The sequence below is a fragment of the Chrysochloris asiatica genome, unplaced genomic scaffold (genome assembly GCF_000296735.1).
Source record: "Chrysochloris asiatica unplaced genomic scaffold, ChrAsi1.0 scaffold00041, whole genome shotgun sequence".
Lineage (NCBI taxonomy): Eukaryota > Metazoa > Chordata > Mammalia > Afrosoricida > Chrysochloridae > Chrysochloris > Chrysochloris asiatica.
Genome location: NW_006408559.1, coordinates 10,687,325 through 10,710,686, shown reverse-complemented (window position 1 = coordinate 10,710,686; position 23,362 = coordinate 10,687,325).

Sequence of the window (23,362 nt, the reverse complement as noted above, 5' to 3'; positions counted from 1 at the left end):
AAATTTTACTTGCATGGTATATCAAAGAGATTGTCCGATGATTTCCGCATTCCATTGGGTCACCTCTCTTTTGAATGGGCACGGATATGGATCTCTTCCAATAGTTGGCCAGATAGTTGTCTTCCAAATTTCTTGGCAGAGAAGAGTGAGTGCCTCCCGTGCTGCCTCACTTTCTTGAAAGATTTCAATTTTTATTCCATCAATTCTTGGTGCTTTGTTCTTTGCCAATTCCTTCAATGCACCTTGGACTTCCTCCCTCAGTATCATTGACTCTTGATCATACACTACCTCTTGAAATGGTTGAACATGAACCATATTCTTTTGGTACAGTGACTCTGTATTCCTTCCATCTTCTCTTGATGCTTTCTGCATCATTTAATAATTTGTTCAGAGAATCTTTCAATAATGAAAGTCGAGGTTTGAATTTTTTTTCAGTTTCACCAGCTTGAGAAATGCTGAGTGTGTTCTTCCTTTTTGGTTTTCTGATTCCAGATATTTCCACATTTTGTTGTAATATTTGGCTTTATCCTCTCAAGCTGATCTTTGAAATTTTCTGTTCAGCTCTTGGATCTCCTCATTTCTTCCATTTGCTATAGCATCTCTATGCTGGAAAGCAAGTTTCCATGTTTCTTCTGACATCCATTTTGACCTTTTCCTTCTTTCTTGTGTTCTTAATGACTTTTTGCTTTCTTCATGTATGATGTTCTTGATGTCATCCCACAATTCTTCTGGTCTTCGGCCTTTAGTGTTTAATGTATCAAATCTGTTCTTCAGATGATCTCTAAATTCAGGAGGGATATATTCAAGGTCATAGGCAAAGGATCATAGGCACCCTATAAATGGTAGATCTCCACTGGACACCAGTTGGAGATTCACTTTTGTAATAGCCTGCACACTTGAGTATATCTTCCTAGGTACCCGATGTGGTGCTGTGTCATAAAGCACTGGAACGCAAGGCCAATCTGAACAGTAAGATCGATGGTCTAAATTCACCACCCACTCCTCAGAAACCCAGGGTTGTTAAGTCAGTTTTGACTTGATGGCACTTAACAACAACTATATTGGCAAAACCTGCAAAGGGCCACTTTTTAAAGAAGTAGATTGCTAGGCTTTTTTTCCTAGTTTGTGTTAGTTTGGAAGCTGGTCTGCAACCTGTCCCTTATGGGTCAGGCTAATGGTATTTGAAACCCTGATGGCGTATCTTCCAGCATCACAGTAACACATAAACCACTAGAGTCCAACAAATAGACAGACAAATTACTGGCTGTCACTGTAGAAGCTTGAAATGTTCCAGATCAAGTTTCTCCTCTTTCTGCTTGGGGTAAGTGTGTGTGTGTGGGGGTGGTGGTGGTGGTGGTGGATGGGATCAATCTATAAAGGATTATAAACAATGACATGAACCCAGTCATAGCAAATTGACTCACTTTCAGAATGACTCTATTTTTGTTTTACTCTTTGTTTTACCTTAGGACATTTTTATTTTTCAAAAAGATGCCTTTGTATATTTCTAAAAGAGAAAGGAGAAGTGACTCAATTAGAAACAGTCTTGAGCCGGAAGGAATCATTGGTTTTATTTCCGTCATCGTCCCACACAGTACAAAGCTGCTCTGCTTTGTCTTTGACAGATGGCCATTCAGCCCCTGCCATGTGATGCTCGGCACACACCACACCTCCACCATGAGCAAGGAGGTGCTTCTCTGCAGGGCCACCCTACACTGAGCCTTAGAAACGCTTTGAATGTGTGTATTGACGTTTTTATCCCTGTCACTTCAGTTATCTTCTTGCTATCTGGAGTATTAAAGAACGGACTTTCTACTGCCTGAGAATCCCTTTTGTCATAGTAATGAAGTGAACGTAATCAGGGAAAGAGCGCTCTTGACTGCCCGACTGCCCTAAAAATTAAACCCACCAGTTCCCCTCATCAGTTCCACACAAGGCTTGGCTTCCAGAACCATCACCAGTCTGATCACTTTCACCTGAACGGAATCAGCTTGCTTGCGTTTTCTTGTAATGCAATTCTCCAGTTGGGGAGTCACCAATTCAGGTTTGAGTGGGTCTATGACCTCCTGAAAGTTAACTTGTACAACATTTCTGTTAGGCTTGTTTATGAGTGCATGGTTTATAACAGCCACACCAACATTATGTGTGCATGTGACAATTACAACCATAGAAACACTTGAATATATCTGTGTTTTTCAATTTAAGTTTTATTTTGTTTTTTAAACTGGATAGTTATTGGAGGACTTACATGCTTAGTCTAATTTTAAAGTTTCCCTCCAAGTTGAATGATAGTGCTGTTGTTACTGTTAGGTGCCATTGAATTGGTTTTGACTCATAGAAACTTTAGAGTAACCAATCCTAGAATGCTTGACTTTGTGATATGGATAAAGTATCCAGGCTCTGTAGACATAGTTTGTTTTGGATCTTTTTGTGTGTCCTACATATAATTATTTCTACATAGCTGTAGAATCTGGAACTAGTATTGTGTTTACACATGGTAACAATGTTGTTGTTGTTAACTGCAGTCAAATCAGCTTCAGGTGATGATGACCTTACGTGTACCAGAGTGAAGCGTTGTGTGGTCCGGTGTAATCCTCATTGCATTGGTACATTGGAGTCCGTTAATGAAGCAATTGTGTCAAACCTTCTCCTGGGGAGCTTCCCTTGTTTTTGTTGTCTCTCTACTTTACCAACCAGGATGTCCTTTTCTGGTGATGGATTTTTCTTGATGACATGCCCAAAGTAACTAACCCTGTTTCTCGTTGAAATTATTCATCCTTTAGAGATGGAGTTTAGATGACAGATAAATGGTCAAAGGTTAAGTTTTTGTTGGTGCTGTTACGTGCCACCAAGTCAGTTCTGATACATAGTGACCCTGTATGGGATTTCCGAGGAGCAGGTGGTGAACTTGTACCACCAACTTTGCAGTTCAAAGCAACTTTTCAGTCCCAGTGTGTTAATCCACATTACCTCACCAGGACTCTAAAGGTGATGTAAATATATAATGAAGCATAATAAGCATTAATCTGGGTCTCTGTTCTAAATATCCAAACGATATAGTCACACTAGTGTGAAAGTAAATGTGGATTAAAAAAAAAAAAATCAGAGTAAAGCAAATTTAGCTTGGATGAGTCATGCATCAAAATCTTTAACATTTATAGGACACGAGCAGCATTCAACACTTCATCTCTCAAGAGATCTCTCTTTATTTGTAAGGTACAAACTACACAGTAAAGTGATGTATTTATTATGCTTAGAAGCAAATAGAAGATTTCTAATTATTAAATGTTTCTTGCACAAATCTCCTGTAAGCAACACAATCATGAAAAATACAGTGATTGGGATTTAATTTCATTTTCATAGAGATTTTAAAAAAATAACCACAAAATAGAAATTTATGCTTTAAAGATCTTTGGACTTTCAGTAAGATAGCAGACTAGGAAAACGTCCTATCTACACGCTATATAATAAAGATACAAGAGACCAAATGAAACAGATACAGATAATAATCCTGGACCTCTGAGCTTCAGAGGCAAAGATAAAGCAGTGGATTGAATATCGACTAGGAGAAGATGCTAAACAGAGGCAGTGGGAAAGGAGACAGAGAGGTAAGCCATCGTCAGTTGACCTGACTTTGTGGAACCATTGTAAACTTTTGTGAGAAGCATTAAACAGTGGCCTGGTGGTGGGGATACAGTTCTCTCTTGTTTCCCATATTCTCCTGGTGTCCAGAGGCATGGTCAGCTTTTACCCACATCCTCCCCAGCACGACCCCTGCTTTTCCAGAAGGCAGAGTCTCGCCATTGTGAGTCGGGAGCCATGCTCACCACCATGGTTAATTCTGCTTCTTCAGAACTGCAGTCAGTCCCTGGTCAGACCTAGACTAACAGGAACTGTCAGTACCAGCTGCTCAGTCCCCAGTTTCCCTCTGGGCCTGAAAGGGTTCCTGCTGAAAGCAAAGACTCTGATCCCAGCCACCACTGTTAGGACCCATAGGAATGAACTGCTTCTGGATTGAGTGCCCTGAACATGAACATAACCCAGACCTACAGTTCTCCATCCAGGGCCCTTGTGAGTTCCTCGGCTGGCAGGAGCCCCTGACAGTTTTCTCCTCTCTGGGTTCCTGCCTTAGTTTTTTATGTTTAGTTGTTTCTTTCTCTGCCTTTTTCTCCTTCTTCACTTTCCCATCCTTCGTTTGTCCTCCTTTATTTCACTCATCTCTTTCTTCTTCTCTTTATTTCCTTTCCCCCATTTCTTCTCCTTTTTTTTTTTTACTTTCTCTTGATTTTTATTACTAATCTTCTCTCTTTTCATCTTCCAGCTCTCTAGTTTTCTTTAGTGTTTTTTCTTTCATTTTATTTTCTCTCTCATTTTTCTCTTTCATAATTTTATTTTTTCTCCTTTCTCTCTTTTTAGTTATTATGTGTTTTTCTCATTGCTGCTTGCTTTCTTTCATTTAGTATTTTATTTTTCACAGTTGTTTGTTTGCTTGTTTTCTTGTATCTGTATGTGTGTGGTTTCTTCTTGTGTCACCCAATGGGAGACAGCAACCATTCTTATGCAGCCCAGCCACAACCTTACCTTCTGCAGGCCCACCCACTTAACAAGAGACAATACCAGCTCCTATACCACCTAACCGCTGATGGACAGCAGCTACCACTAAGCCAAACACACCCTGAACTGAGCTGAATGAATAGTGAGCAGAGAACTGTGCACATGCTCCCATTCTCTCATCATCCTCATCAGGAAGCAGGTGGTGAGAATTTAAGAACATAACAACATACAGTCAGCAATTAAATGCAAATATAACAATACCGCAATGTTTCAAAGAAAACAGACAATGTCAGTTCACATGAAGAAACCAAACAGAGTGACTCAAACAAATGTCCAAGATGCAGAGCCAGAAAATGTTTCTTAGGAAGAAAAGGTATTGGGACTACCTGATAAAGAACTCGAAAACATGATATTTAGATACTGCCAATGGATTGAGAGAAAGATTAAAATCAAGGAGAACACAGAAAATACTCTAGAAAATTTCAGGAGAACACTACAGGTGGAAAAAATAAATAAAAAATGACAAACAATAAAAATCTGTAAGTAGAAATTCAGAAGATGAATACTAAGATTTTAAAATTTAATACATTGGAAGGTCAAAGGAGTAGATTTTAATCAACGGAAGGCCAAAATAGTGAGTGAAAACAGATCTCTTAATACTAATTTGTTAGAAAAAAGAACAGAAAAAAAAAAAAAAGAAAAGAAATCTGAAGAAAGCCTAAGATTTATGGATTTACTTCCTGCTGATCAAAATTCCATAACAGGAAGAGAGTTAAAAAAGAAGAGAAGAGATAAGCATGCAAGAAACTGAACAAACCCCAAACAGGACAGACCTCAAAAGAAATCATCAAGACAAAGTCATAATCAAGGAATCCAAAACCAAAGACTAGGAAAGAATCTAAGGAGCTTGGAAAAAAAAAGAAAAATTACCCACAAAGGAGAACAAATAAGCTTAAGGTCTAATTTCATGCCGGAAATCATGCTTGCAAGAAGGCAATAGAAAACTCTGACAGAAAAGTACTGTCAACCAAGAATAATATATATACCAGCAAATCTGTCCCTCATATATGATGATAAAATTAAGACATTTTCAGATAAACAAAAATTAAAGGAATTAGTAATAATCAGATCAACTTTATAAGACCTATTAAAGGGAGTTCTTTCTACAAAGAACCAACAACAGCAGACAATAACCTGAGACTAGCATACATGACAAAATTACCCAGAAGCCAATCCAGGTATTGAAGCATCCAAAGTAAAGAAACCAACAAGACTGAAAATAGAGAACCAAAGATATCAGTTTGTAATTAAGCAATACTTACCTGCTTCCTGGTGGATGTGATTAGAAAGTGGAAGTGTGTGCCCAAGGAGGAAATAGTGTAGTTAGAGAATTTACAAATGGTAAGGAAGTTAAGTAGATTTGGCATAAAGCAGACTTTTAACTGTGGATGAAACTGACAAATTACAGAGTAACCGCAAAGAAAATTAATAAACCTTCTCATCAAAATAAAAAAGAAGAAAATGATAAAACTTACTAAGCATTAAAATAACATCAATGAAGTAAATGGCAAGAAAGCCCATAAACAAAATGAATCTAGCATAGAAAATTATGTGGAACAAAGGAAATAACAATACCACACCCACACTAAACCCCCCCCCCCATCAAAATGACATGACAGCAATCTATTCATGCCTGTTGATAATTGCACTGAATGTAAATGGATTAAATGCACCAGTAGAGAGATAAAGAGTAGCAGAACGCAATAAAAAACAGGACCCTTCAATAAATTGTCTATATAAGACACACCTTACACCCAAAGACAAAATATAATTTAAAAATCAAAGGATGGAAAGAGTATATATCAAGGTAACAGCAATAAAAAAAATAAGTAGAAGGGGCAATCTTAATCTCTGATAAAATATTCTTTAAGGCAAAAATCAGCATAAAAGACATTGTATAATGATTAAAGGGTCAATTGAACAAGAGGACATAAACTATAATAAATATCTATGCTCCCAAATGAAATAGCCTCAAAAGACTTAACCCAAACTCTCACAGAATTGAAGAGAGAAAAATATATAACACTACAACGACAGTCATGGATTTATCACATTGATTTCCTTGATGGACAAAGCAACTAGGAAACAATTCAGTAAAGACGCAGAAGCGCTAAACACGATCATGAGTGCTTTCTAACAATCACCTACTTTTCTGGCATTCCTGAAAGACTGGGCTCTTTCTTGTGCTGTTGCTGTATGGTATCACATTGATTTGCACTCATAGAGTCCCCATAGACAAAGTAGGACTTCTGTGGCTGATACTTTTAAGGGTACAGACCACCAGGTGATTTCTGCCAGAGTGAGGACCTTCTGGTTAGCAGCTGAGGTCTTAATGATTGTGCTGCCAAGACTTCCCATTTCTAATGTTATGTCATTGTTAAGTGCCATCGAGTTGGTTCCGACTCATAGTATCGCTGTACAGGATCTCTGAGAATGAAAATATTTTTGGGAGCAGAAATCCTCATCTTTCTCTGGCACAGCAGTTGGTGGGCTCGAACTGCGGCCCTTGTGGTTCACAGTGCAGTGTTTCTCTTACAGAGCCACTGTGCTCCCACTTTCTAATGTTGTAACCTACAAAAATTGCCCCCAATTTTTCTTATACTATGTGACCTCAACCTGCTGTCTTTTCCCAAATATCTACGTTATTATGGTATGTTCTTGTTGTTAAGTACCTAGTTCAGTATTGACAACCTGGTGAAATATTTTGTTGTTGTTGTTAGGTGCCATAGAGTCAGTACTGACTCATAACGACCTTATGCACAGCAGAACGAAACACTGCCTGATCCTGGGCCAGCCTCACTATCGTTGCCACGCTTAAGGCCATTGATGCTGCCACTTGGCCAATCCATCTCGTTGGGGGTCTTCCTCTTTTTCTCTGACCCTCCTCCTTACCAAACATGATATACTTCTCCAGCGACTGGTCCCTCCTGACAATATGTCCGAAGTATGAGAGGTGAAGTTTGGCTATCCTGACATCCAAGGAGCACTCTGGCTGCACTTCTTCCAACACAGATCTGTTGGTTCTCTTGACAGCCCCTGACACTTTCAATATTTTCCTCCAACACCATAACTCAAATGCGTCAATTTTTCTATGGTCTTCTTTATTCACTGCTCAGCTTTCACATGCATATGAGGTTATTGAAAATACCATGGCTTGCGTTAGGCACACCTTAGTCCTCAAACTGACATCTTTGCTCTTTAACACTTTTTAAAAGGCCTTGTGCAGCAGATTTGCCTAATGCAATACATCGTTTGATTTCTTGACTGCTGCTTCCGTGAGTGTTGATAGTTGATCCAAGAAGAATGAAGTCCTTGACAACTTCAATCTTTTCTCCATTGATAAGGATGTTGTTTATTGATCCAGTAGTGAGGATTTTTGTTTTCTTTACATTGAGATGCAATCCATACTGAAGGCTGTGCTCTTTGATCTTCATCAGTAAATGTTTTAAGTCCTCTTCACTTTCATGAAGCAAGGTTGCATCATCTGCATATCGCAGGTTGTTACTGAGTCTTCCTCACTCCTGATGCCACATTTTTCTTTATAGAATCCAGCTTCTCGGATTATTTGCTCAGCATACAGGTTGAATAAGTATGGTGAAAGAATACAACTCTGTCGCATACCTTTCTTAATTTTAAACCATTCAGTGTTCCCATTATCTGTTCAGGAATCCAGGTACAGATTCCTCATGAGCACAATTAAGTGTTCCAGAATACTCATACTTCACAATGTTGTCCATAGCTTGTCATGGTCCACACAATTAAAAGCCTTTGCATAGTCAATAAAAATCTTTTGATACGTGTGTCTAATTTTTAGGAGGTCCCAGTCATCTAAATTGTCTTCTGCTGTTACTATGCTTTCAGTTTTGTTTGATACTTTATTTTTGCCATGTATTAGAGCCCTCCCACCATTCATTTGTCAGTTTGTCCTACTGTGGTGGCCTGTGTGTTGCTGAGATTCTGGAAGCTGTGCCACTTGTATTTTAAATACCAGCAAGATTGCTCACAGTGGTCAGGTTTCAACTGAGCGTCCAGAAAAAGACAAACTAGGATGAAGGCAATATAGACTGTTTTTAGGTATCATCAAGTTGGTTCCAACTCATAACCATCTTGTGGAGGGTTCCTGAGGAATGTCTAGTGAGCTTGAACCACTGACCTTGCAGTTCCAAATTACCTTGCAGTCCAGCACATTAACCCTCAGCGTCATACCAGGGTGAAGGAGAGACAGACTACTTCTAAATATTTAGTCACTGAAAACCTTATGAATGGTAATGGAACACTGTCAGCACCAGAATATTGAATAGTGAAACATGATGAAGAGCATCAGAATATTGTCTGATATACTGCCAGAAGATGAACCCTTCAAGTTGGTAGGCACTCAAAATACAACTAGAGAATAGCTGCCGCCTTAAAGTAGAGTTGACCATGATGATGCGGATGGAGAAAAGCCTTTGAGGTCTTCATTTGTTTATGGGCACAACTCAAAATGAATAGAAACAAGCTGTAAATAATCATTAATAATTGGTACATGAAATGTACAAAGTATGAATCTAGGAGAAGTGGACATTGTGAAAAATGAAATGGAACATACAAGCATCGATATCCTAGGAGTTACTGAGCAGAAATGGACTTGTATTGGCCATTTTGAATCTGACAATCACATGGCTGTCTATTCCAGAAATGACAAAGAGGAATGGCATCACATTAACCATCAAAAAGAACATATCAAGTTTGTGTTTTGAAGTACAATGCTACCTGTGATAGGATAATATCCATATGCCTACAAGGCTAGTCAGTTAATACCACTATTATTCAAATTTACGTACCAACCACTAAAGCCAGTGAGGATGAAATTGATGAATCTATCAACTTCTTCAGTCTGAAATTAATCAAACATGTAATCAAGATATATTGATAATGACTGATGATTAGAATGCAAAGGTTCAAAACAAAGACAAAGGATCAATAGTTGGAAAATATGGCCTTTGTGATAAAAAACAATGCTGGAGATCACATGGTTAAATTTTGCAAGACCAATGCCTTCTTTATTGCAAATACTTTTTAAAAACAACTTAAAAGACAATTATACACATGGACCTCACTGGGTGTATTATACAGAAATCAGATTGATTACATCTGTAGAAAGAGATACTGGAAAAGCTCCAAACATCAATCAAAATAAGGCCAGGGCAAACTGTAGAACAGACCATCAATTGTTCGTATGTATTTTTGGGCTGAGGTTGTAGAAAATTAAATCAAGTCCATAAAATCCAAAATATGACCTTGAACATATCCCACTTGAATTTAGAGACCATCTGAAGAACAGATTTGATGTATTAAACACTTTAGACTGAAGACCAGAAGAGTTGTGGGATGACATCAAGAACATCATACAGGAAGAAAGCAAAAGGTCATTAAGAAGACAAGAAAGAAGGAAAAGACTGAAATAGATGTCAGAAGAGACTCTGAAACTTGCTCTCCAGCATAGAGATGCTGAACCAAATGGAAGAAATGAGGGCATAAAAGAACTGAATAGAACATTTCAAAGGTAAGCTCGAGAAGGCAAAGTCAAATATAATGAAATGTGCAAAGACCTGGAGTTATAAAAACAAAAGGAAAGAACGTGCTCAGCATTCTCAACCTGAAGGAACTGAGGAAAAAACTCAAGACTTAATGTGCAGTATTGAAGGATTCTCTGGGGCAAAATGGAGTCCTGGCATGGCGCTATGAGTTAATGTTGGTTTATACCTTTCTTTTAGTGTATGCATCATAGCTATGTTGCTGCTGTCAAGTCGGGTCCTTCCCATAGTGACCCTGTATAGGGTTTCTGGTGAGCTTCAACTGTGGCTCTTGCATTAACCCGCAGCTCCACACAGCTATTAATGTCCATGTAAACACTGCATTAGCTGAAAAAACATGTATTTTGATATGCTGTCTGTTTTCATTTGCATTCAGCTCAAGATATTTTCTAATGTCCCTTACAATTTCTTCTTTAATTATTGGGCTTTTTAGAAACTTGTATATGCTGAGTTTTGTTTCTTTGCTTCTTTATTTCTTTTCATTTCGACATATTTATAGATTTTTCAGATTTTTGTAATTGATTTCTAATTCTATTCCATTGGGGTTCCTGAGGATGCTAGACATGATTTTAATCTCTTTAAATATATTGAGTCTTATCTGATTAGTGTATGGTCTTTCTGTTGAATGTTTTTTGGGCACTTGAAAAGAAATGTATTTTCTTGTTATTAGATTGGTAAAAATTAGGTCAGATCAATTGATTGTGGCATTCAGGTCTTCCATACCCTTCCTAGTTTGATACCTATTTGATTTGTCTGTTATAAGGGAAAGGATATTGAAATTTCCAGGGATAATTATTCATTTTTAGTTTTCATTTTTTCAACTCTGTTTTTGCATTTTCAACTTTTACTAGGTATCAGTCAACGCATGTGTGACTGTTATATCACCCTATCATCATCATTGTTATAATGATTTTTTTTTGTCAGTGAAATGTGATTTTTTTTTTGTCACTAACAATAAGCCTTGTTTTACTGTCTATTGTTATATTCGATAGTTCAATAGTTTTTGTCATTTTTTTCATGAATAAAAACTTTAGACACATTTTAATTTATTAGTATGCTAAATGAGCCAACACTCATTTATCAGTTTGTCAGATTGTGGTGCCTTGTGTAGTGTTGTGATGCTGGAAGCTATGCCATCAACATTGTAAATATCAGCAGGGTCACTCATGGTGCACAGGTTTCAACGAAACTTCCAGACTAAGACAGACTAGGAAGAAAGATGGGTTGAAAACCGTAGGAATATCAGCACAACATTGTCAGATATTGTACCAGAAGATGAAAACATTATGAATAGCAGGAGAACATTATCAGATATTTTGCTGGAAAATGAGGCCCTCAAGTTAAAAGTCACTCAAAATATGACTACTTCCTAAAAGTAGAGTTAACCATAAAGAAAAGAATAGAGTAAAACTTTGGAACCTTCATTTGCTAATGCGGCACAAGTCAAAATGTGAAGAAACAGCTGAAAACATCCATTAATAATAAGAGCATGGGATATCCAAAGCATGCATCTAGGAAAACAGGGAGTTGTCAAAAATGCAATGGAACGTATAAACATCGATATGCTAGGCATTGTTGTTGTTAAGTGCCATTGAGTCGATTCTGACCCATAGCGACCCTATATATGGTTTCCAAGGAGCAGCTGGTGAGCTTGAGCCACAAACCTTGCAGTTCAAACGACTTTGCAGTCTGATACATTAGCCTATAGCGCCACACAAGGACTCCATCCTAGGCATTAGTGAGTTGAAATGGATTGAAAGTGGCCATTGTGAATCAGAAAATCATATAGTTTACTATTCCAGGAATGACAAACTCAAAAGGAATGATGTCATATTTATTGTTAAGAAGAACATTTTAAAGGTTTATCTTGAAGTACAATGCTGTCTGTGATAGGATAATATCCATATGCCTACAAGGAAGACCAGTTAATATCAGTATTATGCAAATTTATGCACATTCCATGAAAGTCAGTGATGATGAAATTGAAGAATTTTACCAACTTCTTGAGTCTGAAATTGATCCAACATGCAATCAAAATGCATTAACAATTACTAGTGATTGGAGTGTGAAGGTTGGAAACAAAGAGGACAGATAAATGGTTGGAACTGTGGCACTGATGATAAAACTGCTGCTAAAGGTTGTGTCATAGAAGTTTGCAAGACCAATCTCTATCCAATGATAAACAATATAGGAGGTGTGCATACACAGGAATCAAATTGATTACATCTATGTGAAGATAAGGTGGAAAAGCTCATTATCATCAGCCAAAACAAGGCCAGGGTTAACTGTGAAACAAACCATCAGTTGTTCAATTGAAAGCTCAGGCTTAAGCTGAAAAACTTGAGAACAACTCCATGTAACCCAAAATATGACCTTGACTATATCCCACCTGAATTTAGAGACCATCTCAAGCTCAGATTTGATGCATTAGACACTAATGGCCAAATACCAGAAGAGCTGTGGGATGACATCAAGAGCTCATGCAAGAAGAAAGTAAAAGATCATTTAAAAGACAAGAAAGAAAGAAAAGACAAAAATGAATGTCAGAAGAGACTCTGAAACTTGCTATGGAACATAGAGAAGCTATGTAACTGAAAGAAATGATAAAGCAAAAGATTTGAAGAAAAATTTCAAAAGGCAAGTCAAGAAGACAAAGTATAAAGTATTATCAGGAAAGGTACAAGGAGCTGGAGTTAGAAAACCAAAATGGAAGAACACTCTTAGCATTTTTCAATCTGAAAGAAATGAATTAAAATTTCAAGCCTGAGCATGGAGTATTGAAGGTTGCTATGGGCAAAACATATTCAATGACACTAAAAGCATCCAAAGAAGATGGAAGGAATAACAGAATAACAGAGTCAATGTACAATAACAACAAAAAATCAATGTTCAACCATTTCTAGAGCTGGCATATGAGCAAGAATCAATGATACTTAAGGAAGATGTCTAAGCTGAAGGGAAGACATTGGCAGAAAACAAGACTCCAGGAATTGATGGAATACATAATAAACTGTTTCAACAAACTGATGAAACACTGAAAGTGCTCATTCATCTTTGCCAAGAAATGTGGAAGATAGCTACATGGCCAGTTGATTGGAAGAGAGCCATATTTGTGCCTAATACAAAGCGAGTGACTCAACGGAATGTGGAAATCATTAATTTCACATGCAAATAGAATATTGTTGAAGATAAATTAAAAAATGATCATAACAGTACATCAACAGAGAACTGCCAGACGATGTTGAATGAGCGGTATAATTTCTGGATCTTGGATGAAAGCAGAGAACACCAGAAAGATGTCTCTGTTGCTGCTTTATCTACTATGTGAAAAAACTTTAGATTGTGTAGATCATGACCAGCTATGGATAACATTGAGAGGAATAGGAGTTTTATTGTGCTCATGAGAAACCTGTACACAGACCAAGAGGCAGTTGTTAGAACAGAACTGTATTTTTTTCATCCTATCTATTCAAGCTGTGGGTTCATGTGCTGGACTGTGAGATGTGTTTTAATCACAAGGTCAGTGGTTCAAGCTTATCAGCCACTTCTTGCAAACCCTAAACAGGGTCGCTATGAGTCAAAACTGACTTGAAAACACTTAACACTAACACCAATTCAATTTATATGCTGATAAAATTGATCGGAATTTGTATGTTTTATCTGAACCATAAACTAAACTTTGAGGAAATATAAATGAATAATTTGTAGTTGTATGGGAAATCACACAATTTTAAAATGTTCCCTTTTTTTAAATTCAAATCTTTACAACATTATCTCGTTTGGAATGTTATGTTATAATCCGAGAAGCTGGATTATATGTAGAAGAACGTGGCATCAGAATTGGGGAAAGACTCACTAATAACCTGCAATATGCAGATAATACAGCAAAGGGGACTTAAAATATTTATTGATGAAGATGAAAGAGTAATAATGATATTCACTGGTCTTCTTTGTAGACATATGAATATTATCCTTTCATAGACAGTGTTGTATTTCAAGATAGATCTTGAAATGCTCTTTTAATGATACATGCTAAACTATTCCTCTTGAAGTGTCTTTCCTGACAGAGTAAACCATATTACTGTCAGATTCAAAATGGTCAATTTCTGTCTATTTCAGCTCACTTATGCAAGACCACTACAACCTTGTTTGCTGAAAGTGAAGAGGACTTAAAATACTTAGCAATGAAGATCAAAGACCACAGCCTTCAGTATGGGCTGTACCTCAATGTAAAGAAGAAAAAAAAAAACAAAACTTCACAAATGGATCATTAAAAACATGGAGAAAAAATTTCAACTGTTAAAGTCTTCATTTTACTTTGATCCACCATCAACACTCATGGAAGCAGAAGTCAAGAAGTCAAAGGACATATTGCATTAGGCAAATCTGCTGCACAAGACCTCTTTAAAGTGTTGAAAAGTAAAGACATCAGTTTTAGGACTGAAGTGTGCCTGATCCAAGCCATGGTATTTTCAGTCACCTTATATGCGTGTGAAAGTTGGACAGTGAATAAGGAAGACCATAGAATAATTGATGCATTTGAGTCATGGTGTTGGATAACAATATTAGAAAGTACCATGGACTGCCAGAAGAGCAAACAAATAGATGTTGGGAGAAGTACAGCCAGAAAGTTCCTTAAAAGTCAGAATGACGAGACTATCTCTCATACTTCACACATGTTATCGGGAGGGACCAGCATCTGGAGAAGAACACCATGCTTGGGAAAGTATAAGGTCAGCACAAAACAGGAAGATCCCCAATGAGACGGATTGGCACAGTGTCAACAACAATGGGCTTAAGCGTGGTAAAAATTATGAGGAGACTGGAGGACCGGGCAGTGCTATCAGGACAACACCTAGCAACGAAACCATTAACATTCCATATGAGATCCTGTTGGAAGGATTTGGATTTTAAAAAGGGAATGTTTTAAGATTGTGTGGATTACCTATGCACCAACAAATTATTCATTAATATTTCATCAAAGTTTATTATTTATGGCTCAGATTCATATTTTGACTTAGCACCTACTTCACCAGGGCCTGCATCATACATATTCATTTTATTCCTAAACAAGATGTAGATTTGTTGTGTATGTGAAGATAAATGAAATTAATGCTACTTCTGGAGTCCTGGTGTGGTGTGGCCGATGTGGGTTAATGCGCTAGACTGCAAAGTCGGTTTGAACTGCAAGGTTGGTGGTTCAAGCTCACCAGTTGCTCCTTGGAAACCCACCACAGGGTCACTATGGGTCGGAATTGACTCAACGGCACTTAACAACGACAACAAATGGCTATTTCTAGGAATCCTGGTGTGGCGCTGTGGGTTAATGCGCTGGATTACAATGTCAGTTTGAACTGTAAGGTCAAGTTCACCAGCTGCTCCTCGGAAACCCAACCAGGGTCACTATGGATTGGAACCAACTTGACAGCACTAAGAGCAACACCAATGGCTATTTCTAAGTGCTTCTTGTTTGGAGTAAGCACTGCACTAGTAACCAAAGGTTAATTGTTCAAACCATGGGAGAAAGAGGATGCTATTTACTTCTGTAAAGATTTGCAGTCTCAGGAACCCTTGATAGGGTTGCTGTGAGTCAGAATGAACTCATATCTGTGGTTTGGTTTTGGGTGTTGCTTGTGTAGAGCAAGACTGCTCAGTTTCAGTATATTAACTCTTCAACTGGAGTCCTTAACAGATTGTTTAATTCTGATCAATTTTCTATCAAAACTTTGAGATTTTCTAGTTTCTTACCTTTCTTATTTTATTTGTTCCCAAAGCCAAAATAATGCTGACTGGTAATCACCACCCTTTGTAGTCACTGATCTCATTTTAAACGATTTTCTATTTCAACATTTATAGCAGTATTTTCTCTGTGCATCAGATAAATAGGCTTTATTATATCTAAGGTATTTCTTCCTTTTGTACATTTGAATGTTTATTCAGAACGGCTGTTGACATTTATTAAATGCTTTTAAGACATTTCTTCATGCAATCACATTTATTTTTCTTTATAAAGGTATTGACATTAGGGATGATTGTGAAAGTTTCCTCTTGATGAGCTATGTTAACGTTGCTTAAATAAACTTTGCCAGATCATAATGCATTACTCTTTTTATACACAACTGAATTTTGTTTGCTAAAGTTTTATTTAAGTCTCTTGCATTTCTATCCATAAGAGAGATTACTTTATATTTCTTGTGCATTTATGTATTAAAGCTATGCTGATTTCTTAAAACATATTGTGAAACTTGCCATCTTTTCTATAGCCTGAAATCATTTATATAATATTGGAATAATTATCTTTTCAAAGGTCAGCTAAAATTCAAATGCAAAGTTATCTGGACATGGTCTTTTGTAATGTAGATTATACATGAATAATTTCTTTTATAAAAATCAACCCAAGGCTGGTCCCTGTGAGTTGGAGGTTAAAGACACCCCAACTGTTTGATCTCTCCAATGTGTTATGCCCCTCCATGATCCTTAATTACAATTACCACTCCTCCCCGCCCTCAAATCCCAGGGTTCTGCAATATGCTGCAATATTCCGAAAACCTCACAATTGTCAAAGGAATAGTTCACAAAATTGTGGAGCCTGGTAAGTCATAAATCCTGACTTCTGAGATCAGTCTGGAGGAATATACTTACCTACAAGTCTCAGGAGCTGAGGAACCCAAATTGGCAGGTCAGACGACAGGCTGTTGATGCATGAGGCTGCGGGAGCGAGCATATCAGGCCATGCGATGTGCCAAAAGTCCAACAAACTTGAGGTCAGATGTCATGAACCGGATACAAGCTCCAGGGCAAGACGCGCTATTATTGTTAGGCGCCATTAAGTTGGTACCAACTCATAGTGACCCTATGCACAACAGAACAAAACACTGCCTGTTCCTGGGCCAACCTCACAATCATTACTACTCCTGACTCCATTGCTGCTGCCACTGTGCCAGTCCATCACATTGGGGGTCTTCCTCTTTTTCACTGCCCCTCCACTTTACCAAACATGATATCCTTCTCTAGGAACTGATACTATGTTCAAAGAATGAGAGATCAAGTCTGGCCATCCGGGCTTTCAAGGAGCACTCTGGCTGAACTTCTTCCAACATGGATTGGTTTGTTCTTCTGGAAGACCATGATACCTTCAGTATTCTCCTGCAACACCATAACTCAAATGCACCAATTCTTGTGTGGTCTTCCTTATTCACTGCCCAACTTCAACATACATATGAGGTTATTAAAAATACCATGGCTTGGATCAGGTGCACTTTAGTCTTAAACTGACGTCTTTACTCTTCAACACTTTAAAGAGGTCTTGTGCAGCAGATTTTCCTAAAGCAATATGTCATTTTATTTCTAGACTGCTGCTTGCATGAGTGTTGATGGTTTATCCAAGCAAAAGGAAGTCTTTGTCAACTTCAACATTTTCTCCATTCATATGGATGCTGTTTATTGGCCAGTGGTGAGGATTTTTGTTTTCTTTACTTTGAGGTGCAACCCATACTGAAGGCTATGGTCTTTGATCTTCATCAGTAAGTATTTTAAGCACTAATTGTTTTCAGAAAGCAAAGTTGTGTTATCTTCATATCACAGGTTGTTAATGAGTCTTCCTCCAATCCTGATGCCATGTATTCTTCATATATCCCAGCTTCTCGGATTATTTGCTCAGCATAGGTGAAAACCCTGGTGAATTTGAACTAAGAACCTTGTGCTTCAAATGCACTTTGCAGTCCTGTGTTTATCCTACAATTCCATACCAGAAGTCCAAACTTAAGGAGAGTATGTTTTATTTCCCACTTAAAAAAAGTTTTTAGATACATTTTGTATGTAAGAAATATCTAAGGGAGATTTATCAAAATGTCCTATGATAATGCTGTTTTAATCTTTAAATCTTTGCATTTCAAACAGTTTTCATTATTTTAATATTTGGTGGAGGTTTTGATTGCTATATTGTCTCAACTTTTGACTAGCTTAATAATTTTGACTATAACTTCTCTTTTTCTATTACTAGCACTATAATTATTTATTTTATTACTCTGGAATATTTCTATTAATCCTTTATTTTCGGTATTTCTTTTTTTAGTTGGTTTTAAGTCTATTGCTTGGAATCAGAATAAAGCTAGATTTTTTATTTTGAATACATCTGACACCCTAAGTGCCATTTATTAGATGAACCCAATCCATTTAAAAATTTTAGATGATTAATTTTATCTTTTCATACTCCATTTAAACGGCCCTTGTCTTCTTTCCTGTAGGCTTTATCCTATATCTTCTGATTGTTGTTAAGTGCTGTTCAGTGTGTTCTGACTCACAGTTATTTCACTATCATGAACAATTCCATTAATAAAAATTGGGAACACATGGGAACCATTTGACTAGAAATTTTGCAGGCCCAAAGTAACCTCTCTCTTTTTTTTTTTTTAATTGTGATTTGGGTGAAAGTTTACAGAGTAAATTAGTTTCCCATTCCTCAATTCACACAAGTTTGGTTCATGACATCGGTTGCAGTCCTCTCAGTGTAACAGCATCTTCCTCACTTGTTCTCTGGGTTCCCTATTGCCGTACATCCTTCTTTTCTCTCCCTTCTGCCTTTTGAGTGTTGTTTGTGGGCAAATGCTGATCTTTGGTCTCTGATGGTCTATTATCCCAAGGAGCATACTCATCCTACTACCCTCTACCCCACCATAAGACAACCATTTTTTTTTTCAATAAAAATACTCCAAAATTAATCTCTGCTGATTAATTTAGGACACAGATTCCATAAAGAACACTAGGATGTCAAAGAGCCTACGTGGTACAATTATTAAGTGTTAGGCTGCTAAGAGAATGTCATTAGTTCAAGTCCACCATCTGCTAACTAGAGCAAAGAGGTGGTTATCTGCTAACATAAAGATCACAGCTTTGGAACCTCTATGAACAATTTGTACTCTATCACATGAAGTTGCTAATAACAACAACAACATCAACAACAGGGAAGTCACCTCCAAGAGGCTCTTGGAAAGTCCTTGTGAAAAATAGCAGACATTGTTGTTTATTTTGATGGTTTTGTTCATCAGGTTTTGTTAAACTAAAGCTCATCTCTGCACCACCATAAGGAAGAAATAAGCAGAATTAGGAAGGACTGGAAACCAATCGTTCTTTCTGGAACTAGTGTAATGAAATTAGAGGTGGATTTTTTTTTGTTGAGGTTTTAATGAAAGCATTCTAATTCTGGCCCCCAAATTCTTCAGGACATGAATTGTTTTCTCAGTATGAAAAGATGGATCTCTCTCATTAGGGTGTGTGTGTGTGTGTGTGTGTGTGTGTGTGTGTGTGTGTAACTGCTCCTGGCTTATCACACCACATAACAGACTTTTAAATTGTAGATGAAGTCCTGCAAGCCTTTCCAGGAAACAATTGGAAAGTTCATTCTTCAGGGGCCAAGAGTTTCCAGAGTACCTGAAGACCAACTGTCAGGCTAAGTTCCATCAAATACTCATTTTTAAACTTTTAACTCTCCCTTGCTTTCAGAACTTTTTAGGGCAAGACTGCCATTTTCTCCCTTTGGGAAATGATAAAGCATTTGACTTCTCTTTTTTTCTTTTAAGTTTTTATTGTGAATTGAGTGAAAGAGTTTATAGGGCAGACAGTCAGTTTTAGATTCAACAAATCATATACTTTGTTTCATTATAATGATTATAACCCACTCCATGTACCATCGATTAACAGTATGTCTCTCTATTCATTTTAGCTCCTTTTAAACACTTAGGCATATATAATAATTTACATCACCTAAGAGCACATTCTGCATGTCTGCCTCCTTGCCACCAGCTCTCAGTCCCTCTCTTTCCATGAATCTGGAGTCCTCAGCTGCTCCTTCTCTCCATGTCCCTATCTCTGCCTCCATCTCTGGTGCCACTACTTCTCTGGATAAGCTTTTGCATTCCATTTGTGCTCTTATCCCTTGTTGATCCTAGGATCCTTTTTTTTTCCTGGATTGTAAGATTAACTACTCCCCCATTTTTGTTACAAAACTTCTACCTTTACAGTTGTGACAGCCGCTATTAGTCATAATAACAATTATTCACTATTGAGTCATAAGAATCTTATCCCCATCTCTTTTTACCAGACCCATCTAGACAAGGTGAAAACTATTCAGTGGGGACTCTATCTTCTCCCACACACTCTTAAACTAAACTTCCTCTTCAAACTTTGTAAGTCAGTCACTTCATGCCTTTATTGCCCCCTCATTTTAGGTAGCAAATGTCTAAGTTGCCAATCCCTATCTACCCTGTGCACAGAGGAGATAACATTGATACTTGATGTGAAGACTCCTTCCCTCTCTGTTGGTATTTAGAGCTACTACTTCCATGAGTATAGGTCAAATTCATAAAATCGCAGCAATTTACCCTTGTTTCCTTTATAATTTTTTTGTTTTCTTTCTCTAGTCAAGTTTTGATTATCAAAACTTGAGACTAGGTCAAAGGGGTACTATCTGCAAGTTTGGGTGTTCTTGTGCACCTCCCATCATTTCATATCAGCTGGATGCTTCACTCTCAGCTCTAGCCCTCTGTGGCAATGTCCTTGTCCATGGGCTCAGGTGTTCCCAATTCTCACCACACTTTGGACAAACCAGGCCTCCCTCTTCTCTCTCTCATCTCCAGGTCAATGGGAGTCTATGGAACATGGTTGAACTCAGCCCATTTCTTCATTGCTGCCTTTTCCCCTCTTCTACTCACTAGTAGACCAATGTGGTCATAAGCAAGCTTACATGCTTGTTCATGTGTTCCCTTTGAGTTTCAGTCTTAGAGGGGGGTTTGTCCTGAAGGGACTTGATTGCTTGACTTGATGGCTTCCTGGAGAACAACTTGCTTATTCTTGTAGTAGCCAGTCATATTGCCATTTTTGTTTTGGATTTTTCCTGTTGATCTTTCTTTGAAGACATATCTTCTGTTTCTCTAATTGTTCCAGGCTGGGCTGCTTGTCATTTCTAATGGGCATGTCCCACCTCAGAAGGTTCTGGATGGGGTTGGCTTCTTTCTCATTCATTTTTTGCATACTTTTTGCATTATTATTTGGTCTTTAAGACTCAGGGCCAGTTTAGCTTCCTTAGGTGAAAATGTTGTTTAAAATTTCTGGAAAAGCTAGTACACCCTCATCTCAAAGTTACATTTCATAGGACACTGCACATCTAGTGGTAGCCAGTTAGCTTTCTCTGTACAATTAAGCAAAGATAATTGAATAATTTATTAAGTTGAAATTGTCAATGACTTCATTTTGCTTGGATCCACTATCAACACTCATAGAAGCAGCAGTCAGGAAACAAAGCAAGATATTACACTTGGCAATTCTGCTGCGCAAGACCTCTTTAAAGTGTTTGAGAGGAAATACATTTGTTTGAGGACTAAGAGGCACTTGACCTAAGCCATGATATTTTCAATAACCTCATATGCATGAGGAAGTCGGACAATGAATAAGAAAGACAATACAAGAATTAATGCATTTTGGTTATGGTCTTGGAAAGAATATGAAAAGTTCTGTGAACTTCAAGAAGAACAAACAAGTCGGTGTTAGAAGAAGGGCAGCCAGAATGCTCCCTAGAAGCCAGGTGGCAAGGCTTCATCTCTCATACTTCAGACCTATTATTAGGGAGGGACCTGTTCCTGGAGGAAGACATCATGCTAGGTAAAGGGGAGGGTCACCAAAAAAAAGAGTAAGATCCCCAATGAGATGGATTGACACTGTAACAGCAGCAATGGGTTCAAGCTTAACAACCAACGTGGGGATGGCACAGAACTGGGCAGTGTTTTGTTCTGTTGTACATAAGGTCACTGTGAGTGGGAACCAACTAGATGGCACCTAATAACAACTTCATGGCTTGTAAGTTGTTGCTTGTCACATACCAAGAACTATATCATTTTATCTATGGACATCTTGCCTTCCTATGTGCTTTTACTTCATATTCCTTCTTCATGTGTTTGCCTCACAGTGTCATTGGGAAAGGCAGAGTGGGTACAGAGATTAGTGAGTAAGAACCAATTACTGCTAGTTTGTCTAATCCTACTGTGAATGAAAGAGGAAGCCTGGAAGCTCAGTGGGTTAGATGTGGGACTGCTAACTGAAAAGTTGAGGTTTCAGACCTCTCCAAGGGAGAAAGATGAGGCAGTCCACTTCTATAGAGATTCACAGCTTTGGAAACCCTGTGGAACAGTTGCATTAGGAGACAAACAACAATTACTAGAGATATTCGATGAGATTCTCTGATAACACAGTTACACTGGACTTGGGAGCTTCACAAGCTCCAGCCTTTATTTTGTTTCTTTTTACTTGAAGCACCTTACATTTCTATGTTGGAATTTAGTATCAGGATGAATATGAAATTTTTATACTGAGTTCTACTCTCTTTTAGAGTGACAGCTCGTAATACTGCCATGAATAAAATGAACCCAAATCCAAACTTTGCAAGGCTCTTGTCAATGCCTTAAGTAGAAGCAACTTCTGTAGTTGAATGGCTTTGGGCTGTAGAAAAAAGAAAAGAAGGATAAACTAGTCCAGAAAAAAGTAAGAATTAAACCGTGGTGTTCTTGAGGGTACTTGTAACAAGTGGGGTGAGTAACTCAACTGTTCAGTGCTCAAGAAATGTAATGTGCCCTTCAATTATGAAAATCCTTAAAGGACGAGAGAAGACCATTCCCATGCAAAATGTATTTCTGTATATGACCATGTATCATTTTAAGCAAATGTAGTAAGCAGCATCCATTATGTATCTGACAAAAAGAAATCTAGGCTCTAACAAATCCAAAGAGCTCACAGTAACTTTATAATATCAGTAAATAAAACTATTCAGAAAAGGAAAGCTATGGATCGTAAAGATGATCAGGGACCTAGAACTGGCTTAAGAATCTGAAGTTATGGCTCAATTACAGTGAATCTTACTATTACTTTAATGTGCAAATTCTGGGGGTTTTTAGTTCTTCAATAGGAAGGGCTTAGATGTTAGTGTTCAGTAAAATAGAAAGTAATATTAAAAACATACCCAGTAACACTTTATTGGTAATAAGCACACTCAGTGTTCAGATTATGGTTCTTAAATACCATTTTCATTAAAAGAAATCAAGCTCTTTGCATAAGTAACTGATTATAGGATTTTTCTGTTAAGGCTGTTGTGTCAGTTCTGAATCACAGTGACCATGTATAGGATT